At 47.5% G+C, this 10,126-nt stretch overlaps 1 protein-coding gene across 1 annotated transcript in view; it reads left to right on the top strand.

The window, feature by feature from the left end:
- Window positions 1-1,187: 1,187 nt before the first annotated feature.
- The window catches only part of LOC126529484 (uncharacterized), a 99,946-nt gene continuing 91,007 nt past the window's right edge, over window positions 1,188-10,126 (top strand). Inside the window, exon 1 of the mRNA XM_050177072.3 lies at window positions 1,188-1,461. The gene's annotated coding sequence lies outside the window, so the exon portion shown is untranslated. The remainder of the gene's footprint in view (window positions 1,462-10,126) is intronic.

The following is a 10,126-nucleotide window of genomic DNA, read 5'->3' as shown; positions in this document are numbered from 1 at the left end:
GATCTGTCGGTGTTGCACTTGCCGCAGAAAAGACGGCCGCAGGATCTCCGCCAATCTCCCATGGGACATGAAAGGCGGGTATCAGCGTTGGCTAAATGGCCAGTGGCAGCCGGTAGCGGCATCATGCGGCCCGCGCTGTTGAGCACAAAAGAGGAGGAAACCGGATCGCTGTTCAGCAATATTACAGGCCATGCTTTGTCGCAAACTGCTGTCATCTGCTGTTACAGATTCATCTCGGGGAGTCGCAGTGACACACGTGCCTCCCAAACGGGAACGGAATTTCGTAATCGACGTCAAGAAAAGTTCTGTTAGTAGTTCTAACTTTACTTTTCCATCAGTGGTAATACTAATACCTTGATTGAATTAATGCGTCGGGTACCTGAAACCCTGTGTCTGCGCATGTGTGTCTTCGGCCGATATGGTTAGAAGGCGTGCTCGTCTACCATCTGCGGCGTGATCCATCTTCGCCCACTGCCGATAGCTTTCCCTTTCTTCATTATTTCTACATCACACTGTTAAATACTAGGTAATTTCCCATATGCTTTCCTTAGCCTGATCGTGTGCTGGCTTCAAAAGAATATTGGTGCAATCATCTTAAGGCGAAGCTTGTGCTCACTAGGTTCCCTTCCCTAATAACTGGGTGAAAAACTAGGCGCATAACAATGGCAACAACTAGAAGAGGAATACTGAACCCAGCGACATCATTTCTAAAGTTCACGTACCTGAAATATCAGCGTTAACCAAATAAATACGTGCTCGGACGGTGACCAATGAAGTCCCTCTCGAGTTCCAAACACGGCATTCGCATTCGCTAATGCAGACACGACAGCCACATAAACAGGGAGACACAAAAGATAGAGAGAGAGAGAGAGAAAGAGAGAGAAGTGAAAGCAAAGGAAATACAGGGAGGTTAACCACACAATGTATCCGTATGGCTGACGTGTTCTGGGGAAGAGGAAAGGGTCGCGGAAGGCTAGAGAAAAGGGAAAGAATGGACATTACAAATCTGTCAATGTGCGCGCTGTCACAGTCTGTGATGGCACCACATAGTCACACACAGTGTCAATGGCCCACATTCCTGGTGAAGAGAAGAAAGCTTAATTTTTTTATGGACTTGTGTGTAGAAAAAGAAAGATAAAAAGAAAGAAAGAAAGAGCACCTCGGTTTCCCATGTTCTAACGGCTCTTAAGTGTTGGAGGTGCGCGTGCACCAGTGGTTGCAGAATAAGCCAGGTGGTGGCGCCGCGGTCGCTTTCCCGGCAGGCCACGGGGCGGGTCGATAGATCGCGCGGGCTCCTCCGCACGGGAGAAGTGCGCGTCCGCGCGGATGCGAGCAGCGCAGCATCGGGAGACGACGACGACAGCCAGCATGGCGGCCGCCGTCGCTGCATCTTCCCTCAGGCACCGACGGTGAAGGGTGCAGGAGGCGGAGGGGCCACAGCGCCACGCTGGGCGCAGCAAGGCAAGTGTGCTATTGTGCGCGTGGTCTCTGGATGTATTCTGTAAGAGCACCGCCGCACGGATACCCGAACTCCACGAGGCACTTGCTTTCTCGAGAAACGTCTTGTCACTCGCACGCTGTTGGTGTGTGCACCTGCATCGGCCATGTAGGCGCGCGAAAATGAACCAGTCGCACTGGATGCACATCCTTGGCCGTTGGCTTCGCCGTAACCTGTCCCGGTGGGCGGGTAGAAGGAGCGCGACCTTTTCTGCGTTTAGCCACCCTTGTCCAGAGGTGACTGGCCTTCATGTGGCTGTGCCCGGGCACGGTGACCTGTGTGTGAACCATACTAGTTTAGTTTCGTTTGTTAGAGATGAGGTTGGCCGTATGGACATATAAGGTCTTATATGGTGGGAGAAGTAGACAGCATGGACGCATTACGTCAATTGGGATGCTTTGCAGGTCACAAAGGCGGGAGAAATTCCGCAGCATCGGCGTCATTGCCAATAGGAGGCGTTTTTGGCTTTGAGGTAGCTGCGAACGATCGCTTTACGTTTCTGTGCCCCGTGACTTACGACGTCGTTCGATTGACCTACGGTGGAATTGCCCATTCGAGCGCCAGATGGAAGCGGAAGCCTGCCATAAATTTCGCACAATATGCGTGCTTCTGGCGCAATAAACGTTTTTTTTTTCACCGTTGTTGCGCGTATCCTATGGCAAGGTCCCACGCTCTGTTTACAAGAAGTATCGTTAGAGGGACGTCAGCTGTCGCTGTTCGATCCGAGCGGGCTGAGATGCATTGCGCGCATGGAGCTTGGAAGGTTTCCCGTGTTGTTCACGAAATGTTTCGTTGCCACTCGGGGTGTCCAATCTGTGACGAGCGCGTCACGTGACCTGACGCGATGGCGACGGTGCAGTTTCTGCTGAAACGTCAGCTACCACGCAGAAGTAGGGGAAGCTGGAGAGCTTCAAATTTATGTTTGTTGGCACAAAACGTAAACAAGATTTAGTATTTAATGTTTGCCGTTTCTTTATGCTACTCCTTGCAGGTGTTTATTATATTTTATGACATTATCAGGCGAACAGTTGGGCCAATTGCTGCGAAACATGTCAAAGTGTAAGTTGATTATGCAAGATCGTGAAAGCCCTGACATGTAAATCGGAAAACGTACATAGATCTACTAACTTTGTAGGGCGAAGGGTGGAGGCTATACCTCGATATCTTCGCAATCACGCATAAAATGAGCTGAGTTGACGCTGGAAATCCGAAATTGATGATCTCCGGTGAAGGCTTTTGTCGTGCAACGAAAATAATAAGGCAGATCATGGTTACAATGCTTACCTCAATGCTTTTGCTCGCAGGCGTTGCCGCGGCATAGTGGGAAGGGTCAACGTTGAGCGGCGGCGGTGGTCGAGGACCTGAATTATATCTCGACACTGAATGTTCAGTCCCTGTTGTTACCACATTGACGTAGGCGGCACACGTTGGCATCTCGTTATAGAATCCGCGTACGCACATCGCGCGGTGCACAGACGCCATTAGCGTGAATAAATTACACTGGCACGTCCTGTCTCGTGCTATAGCCGCTACAGAATGCTCGCAGTTATGCGCCCAGCACCCTGACTGGCGATGTGGTGAGCTCCCAGTATGGACTAGTTTTTGTATGGACTTATTGTTGGCAAAAGTTTATTTTGCCTCGTTCACTGTTTCTTCCTCCCTGACGGTTGAAGTTGCGAAGGAGAATGTTTACATACAATCGAGGAAACTATTTATCTAGAATTAACCAAAAACTTAATTACTTAATTATTCTCTCAATGAATCACTTAATTAACTAAATTACCAAATTAACTAAGTTGTTTAAGCTAACCTAAGGGATTGACAAAGAAATTGCTTCGAGAAGAAGATAAACAACGCGCATTGAGCGATGGAGCGAAACATAATAGGCGTATCGTTAAAAGTCAAAAAGATGTAGATATCAATGAGCAATCAAGCGGGAGTGTAGTTGAGATAGAGAGAGAGTCGAAACAAAAGCAAAAATAAGAGGGGGTTTAACAAAACAAATAATACGGCTTGCTACCTTACACAAGGGGGAGGAGGGGGGAATTGTATTTCAGGCTATTATGAACAAGTGAAGCGGCGCAGCTCATGCAATGCTTAGTGAAAGTAATCACTCGTCTATCAGCGTAATAAATTTGATTCCAAGGTAAGAGAAACGTTTTGCAGGACGGCAGAGGATTGGGAGGAGTGCAATGAAATTTACAAGCAAAGGATGGCGTCGATTGACGCAGGAAATGGACAATTGGAGATCACTGGGAGCGGCTTTCGTTCTGCCATTGGACATGAAAAGGATGACTGAAAAGGATGACTGTCACTGAGAGGCTGGAGACATGGAAGCGCCTTTGCGGACATCGTAACTTACTCCTTGGAGGCGCATAAACTTCCGATATAGAAGGATAGTCCTGTGCAAACGGTGTTTCCGGTTGGTCTCACTGCCAAGAACTGAAGGAGCTCCATGCCGTTTAGCTTTGACTATCTGACGAGAATCGATGCATTCAGCTTAACATGGCCGATGCCCATGGTATTCATCAAGCCCTCGGGGCAGTGGGAAAATGAAGGGGGACTTTTTAAATTGGCTATGCAATGATACCTCCGACATTCGTCTCCCTTCGACTATGGACTTGCGCACTCTTATCCGCGACATCGTCCGTGAAGAGCTTCACGGGCGGTGCCCTTCCTGCGCTCCGCAAAGTACCGTCCCTTCTCCACCGACAGGCTTCCGCGACATCACTCGGCAAGAGATCACGTCCGTATTGCGCCTACCGTGCTCCGACTGCCCCTGCACTCACCAGGTACCAACATATGCCGGCGTTGCGGCGCTCTCTCCAGCCATTACCGCCCCTCTGCCTACATTAGGAGCTCACACCCCAGTGGGTTCGTTGTCACCGCCAGTGCGTGTACAGCGTCACTACTCCGCTCCGCTTCCTGACAGACCCGTTTGCTACTACTGTGGCTATCGAGGGCACATCTCCCGATTTTGTCGACGGCGTCAACACGATGAGCAGGATAATATATAGTGTTGTTGTTGTTGAGTTTGATGGCACATAGGCTACTAAGGCTATCATGCGCCAAACAGAACGTATAAATTATATAGAAGAAAACGTCACGGAAACGAAGGCGTTAGATATTTCTGAACCCGTTCTGCAACATTTCATTTGTGACTTATGCCCCCTAGAATGAAGAAAAGTATATAGTTTGATAAGTATTCGGTCATTAAATAGTAGGTTAAGTAGCTGAATACGACTACAAACTATTTACTGTTGCTATCATGCCTCCAAACTGTACCGCTCTATCTTTAAGGCTTGGCTCTAGTTACTTAAAACGCACGGTAGAACTGAAAGAGAAAGCGAGAGCAAGGAACAGGCTGGAAAGTGTCACCGGAAGGGCAAGTTCAACGCCTTCCTACTCTTCTGGGAGGAGGAGACGGGAACATAGAAAAGGAAGATGGGAAGGAAAGGTGAATTAAAGAACCGCATGATGCCGCACCGAGTAAACTAAAACGCACCAGCACAACAACAGAGAAGCACGCCAGACACCTTGACCAGCGTGGTTGGAAGCGGTGTGCCACGAACGGACGGACAATCGCTCTTCGAGCCGTGGTATGACAGGACTTATCTCCCCGCACGATCAATGTCACGGTTGAGGTATTTATCAGAAGAGAACTGATTTGATGTTCGTCTGCACTTCACAATAATGCCACAAGACGCGTATGTGCGCAGCACATTTCGGGCGACAATTGTCTTGCATGCATACTGCATATGTTTACAGTCAAACGCCGTTATAACGAAGTAAGAAAGAAAGATGTTTCTTTCTTTCCACATTATTGTACTGAACTAACAACCACTTGTGGGACCTGTAGCCGAAGGCTAGTTGAAGGTCCGATAAAAATATATAATGAAATCCTAGCACAGCAGGAATAAAATAAGAGCAACAGTAATTGTATTTACAAAGTTGTTGATTGTCAGTTGACAAGTCAACTAAAAGTAAGTGAATACATCAGAGCACCAAAGAACAGTCTAAGGGGCACAGTTCAACTACAGAAGAATGCATATCTCAATGTAAGGGTGTGTACTATGACGTCAATTTCTTTTACGTATCCCACAAAAATTGCAAACAATATCGATTAGTACTGAACTGGCTGATAATGCGTACAATTTTTGAAATTCGATACGTCCACAATGAGCAAAAAGGAGAGCAATATGACATTTCAATGCATAACGAAAGAACACAATAGCGTGATACTAATTACATAGAATAAGCAGAAAATATTCTAAAAAATATAAGTATTCTCGCTTTGTACAGATCTATCATGAAATTAATGATTTACTCTGTCTTTACCAAAGAAAGAAAATATTGTTTCAGGCCACTAGGGAAGTTTCAGGAATTAATGACTCACGCTGGGAGTCCGCTGAGAGTGCTTGAGTCATGCAGAATTATTCTTTATACAGGCCACTTCGTTATAAAGATCGCGCACCGTACCGCTGCTAATAGAACAGGCTAAGCATTCTCAACAGTAGAAGACATTTGCTTAGTATGAATCCAAGAGCGACTTAGTAAAATGAGTCGTAATATACCTTTTTTTATTCACACTTCGTCTGACGGAACGTGCTGGTACACCCGACCTTACTGCACCGAAGTTCACGGCACGCTCCACGGCAGACCACGGGAGCGACGCAGTATGAAGCTTACAGATCGTCGACTGCCGCTATCGCCTCCATTGTCGTTCAAATTCTTGATTCGTTTAGAAGCTCGTTATCCCTGTTGCGTTTGTTTACATTCAGGCCTGTACCGCTCCTTTTTTTCGTTTGCACATGCGTCCGTTCCGTTCGTTCCGGTCGTCAGTTACGATTACACGCAACACGTCGTAATCAGCTGCGACATGTTCGTCAGCCGTCGCTTCCACGGCGGTGTGGCCGGTGTGGCAGCAAGCAGCATGCGAGTTGAGCGATTGCAGGGGAACAGTGTAGCGGGAGCGAACCGCTCGCTTACATCGGCACGCTTGTCAAGTGTCTCGTAGGCACGGCCGTTAGCGCTATAGCGCAGGGCGCAGCCCGGTGGCGTCTGTGGAGGGCAGTAGCAGCATCGCTACGTGGGGTTTGTCGCAAAGCAACAATTCGGGCGTTAGGGACGCCCTAATTCCTTCGTTGTACAAGTGAATTCGTCGTTGTGGACCCTGTTCTAGAGACATTTGTTTCATAAATGTGTGTGCAGGAGTCGTTGGCATCGTAAGTGATTATCGCTGCTCTTTCCCTTTTAGACGAAGAGTACTTATAAAAAGAAATTGACCGGCTAAAAAAACATCGAGAAAAAGAAAGGCAGAGATTCTTTTTACACACGAAGTGCAGGTATTCAAACGAGACAAAATGAATCCGTCGTTGTGCACGTCATTTCATTGTAGAAGCATTCGTTGTATAGGGGCGTTCGACTGACTGCATTCAACTTAGCGTTTTTTCCTTCTCCTCGTTATCTGTTTCCTGGCATCTCCCTGCCCAGCATACTGTATGCGCCCTAGAGTCATAACCTTGAACCTTTTCGCTGGCCTAAATCTAAGGGCACCGGTTGCTATGAGGTGTGTGGAAGGAGGCACGATGTAATACAAGTGTCTGTCTACGCCTAGGGGCACGCTTTCGAAATAATTACTCTGAGGGCTGTGACGGGTGTCCTTGGCCGTAATTGCGAGCCGACTGCAGGTAATTACGTCACCATGGCGACAGTTCTTTCACAAACGCTCCTTTATGAGCGTCATTGCTGCGCATCGATTAACTCTTCATCACGCAGGAATTCGGAGAGGAGCCGAGGCGCGTCTCATGGCTAAGGGCGTCGCCCTCGCGCAAAGATTTCACCATCGCCACAGGCGGAATCCGGCGACACATTGCTTCTTGGGCCGAGATGGAGATCCTTATGAGCGAGGCTCGGCAATATCATCTGCCGCGTAGGCATTAGCAGCAGAAAAGGACGCGTGTAATCTATAGCCAACGTGGGACATGCGAGGCTCTGAACAATGCCCTTTGTCGCCGAAGTTCCTTATAAGGCACACGGCCGGCAGTGGATTCGCGTGCGAATTGTCGTAAGTGTATGATTCTTTGATCTTACGTCATGGTAGAAAACACGTCTCTCGTTGAACCCCTCGCCAACTACACTGCATAATAATTTACACCCTTAAAAGTGAAAAAGGGTGTATATGTGTCTATAACTCCCACCCTTAGGGTGTCAGTTATATAAATCACACCATAAGGGTGTGAATCCAGGGAAAACACGGGGAATGCAGGAGATGGCAATTCAAGACGATGAGCAAAACGAGAACAAGGGGAAAGCAGGAGCCTGCTTTCGCCTTCTTCTCGTTTTGCTCATCATAAGAGTGTGAGTTATAGACACATTTACACCCTTTTTGACTTTTAAGGGTGTAAATTATATTACAGTGTACTTGATAAAGATGCATAAAAGAACTGAGTCCGAAAGAAGCCGTCAAAGTTGCCTCCACTTTAGCTGCTGAGCAGGATGACAGGTGACATGGCCGTCCGCCAAGTTCAGTGGTTGCATTTCTGAGATTCTCGGCAGCTTACACTTCGCTTGAACGCTCGCTTTGAATATGGGACTAAATGGGCCGCGTAAGCCTGCCTTCCGTCCGCTTTTTTCTTTTCTCTTTTCTTTTGGTACGTGCACACAGTGAATGCTTGGATGATTCTTCGAGACACCTATGAATGACGTATTCTCGGATGCTGTCGTTGAACACTGCATTTTTCTGCGTCATGTCCTCGATAGCGACATTCATTCCTCTTGAAATGCGTCGTGCTAAGCTGGCTATTAAGCAACATGCGCGGCAGCGGCAGCGAGTTGTTCAGACACCTTCGTTTGCTCTTCAGTTTACCGTGATTTTATGCCGGAGTGACGATGCATAACACCTCGCGGGTGAGAAAACGCACGCGCGTTTACCTCTGACGTCACGTGGAGAGGACAAGGAAAAGCCATAAATGGGGGCGACGCGTGGGGTGATGTTCTTTTTTTTCGTAGTGCTTATGGTGTTTGTACTATTTCCATGTTTTTTATTGTTTAATAGGTTGCGAGAATGGCCCTTTCGGTTTGACATAAACGAACGGTATCTGGCGCTGAAGAAAGGTGTCTCATCATATATATATATATTTATGTTTATTTATTTTATAAATCTGTACGCCTACTCGCAGCGGCGTTTCTTCAAGTTCTGACATAAATAAAAGCCACTCGGGGCCAGGTCGGGACTCTAGGGTGGGTGGTACAGCTGTGCGAAACCACGCACTCGAATGGCAGCCTGGGCAACACGAGACATGTGAACTTGGGCGTTGTCGTGCAGGAGAAGGAAACTTCTTGTCATTAATCTTCAGCGTTTTTCGGCGATGGCATTACGCACTTTTTGAAGAACGTTGGCGTAGTATTTGCTTGTAACTGCCCTACTATTTTCAATATACTCAATCGGCAGGATACCCTTTGCATCCCAAAAAGTGTCGGCATCACTTTCCTCCCTGAGCGTTGGGTATTGAATTTTTTCGGGGGAGGGGACCCCCAATGCCTCCACTGCATAAATTGCTGTTTTGTTTCTGGGTCCCACCGATACAGCCACATCTCATCCCCAGTCGCAAGGCGGGAGAGAAAATCTTCTGGGTGACTTGAATAGAAGTGCAAAAGTTCCCTAGATGAATGCACGCGGTGATGTCGATCTTGCGCTGAGAGGTTCGGTGGCACCCATCGTGCCGAGACCTTCGACATACCCAAAACATCGTGGATGATAGTGAAAGAAGTTTCATAAGAAATGTTCAATTATCCGGCAACTTCGGATAGATTGATTCGGCGATTATTCATGATAAGGCTCTCTGCTGAGGCTGAATGGTCTAAACCGATTGAAGTGGTCGGCCGCCCTGACCTTGGGTCATCTTCCACGTGCACAGGGCCACGTTTAAACTCATTGAATAAGCGAGTCACTGTAGCATATGAAAGACATTCACTGCCATGCACGTTCACCAGCCTACTGTGGATTTCCTTGGCGGAACTTCCTTCTTTGCACAAAAATTTGATAACGCTCCGGTACGCCAGATTGGAATCGTCGGAGGGCGCCATATTTGACTGACTGATGCAGACCAAGTAATGAACTGGAAGGTTTGATATTCAGACCTTGCTAGGCTGCAGAGATGACCTAAACGAAAGTTCGAGAGAGATCTCTGTCAGGTATTTCGCTATAGCGGAGTTGCAAAACTTTTTGATCTCCCCTAGTATACTTGCCGTAAAGAGATGAGCAATTACCTACATTACACATATATCCCCATTCAAGTATGTTACCACGCATACGCATGCTGCAGTGTATGTCGTAGCGCTCTTAGTGAAGCGATGCGTCTTTATATTGGAGGTAGTAGTAGCCAGAGTGGCGGTGGCAACTTTTCCTTCAATAAAACAGAAAAAACGTTCAGCGCAAGTCCAACAAAAAATGAAGTATCTTACCAGCCTTCTGCCATTTGTCTTTTGTAGGCGACAGTCTGTACATGCAAACCTATGAAGCAAGCGGTAAGAGTTCGCTATCCAAGTGAGATATCGCTTGTCACTTCCGAACAGCAGCCTCATCCTAAAATTGAAAATTTGAAATTGAAAAATTTAGAGGACGCT

The sequence above is a fragment of the Dermacentor andersoni genome, chromosome 8 (assembly GCF_023375885.2).
Source record: "Dermacentor andersoni chromosome 8, qqDerAnde1_hic_scaffold, whole genome shotgun sequence".
Classification (NCBI taxonomy): Eukaryota; Metazoa; Arthropoda; class Arachnida; order Ixodida; family Ixodidae; genus Dermacentor; species Dermacentor andersoni.
Note: the sequence above shows the minus strand (reverse complement) of the source record. Positions and strands in the feature narration are given on the sequence as shown.